The sequence below is a fragment of the Penaeus monodon genome, chromosome 15, assembly GCF_015228065.2.
Source record: "Penaeus monodon isolate SGIC_2016 chromosome 15, NSTDA_Pmon_1, whole genome shotgun sequence".
Classification (NCBI taxonomy): Eukaryota; Metazoa; Arthropoda; class Malacostraca; order Decapoda; family Penaeidae; genus Penaeus; species Penaeus monodon.
The window spans coordinates 34,862,912-34,863,136 of NC_051400.1; positions in this window are offsets into that span (position 1 = coordinate 34,862,912).

Sequence of the window (225 nt, forward strand, 5' to 3'; positions counted from 1 at the left end):
ATCACCGAAATACAACTCATACAACACAAAATTCACCGAAATACAACTCACACAGCACAAGGCACTAGGCAACCGCGTCTTGACCTCCACCTGCCGCGACTCCTACAGTAAGCTTCGGCGTTCATTAGCGCAGACGAGCGAGGCTGTCTGCGGACTCGTAAAGCGGCGCTGCGGTCGGTCTCGCGGCGAATGGGCGGGGCAGCCAGGGAGGTCCGTGTGAATTGG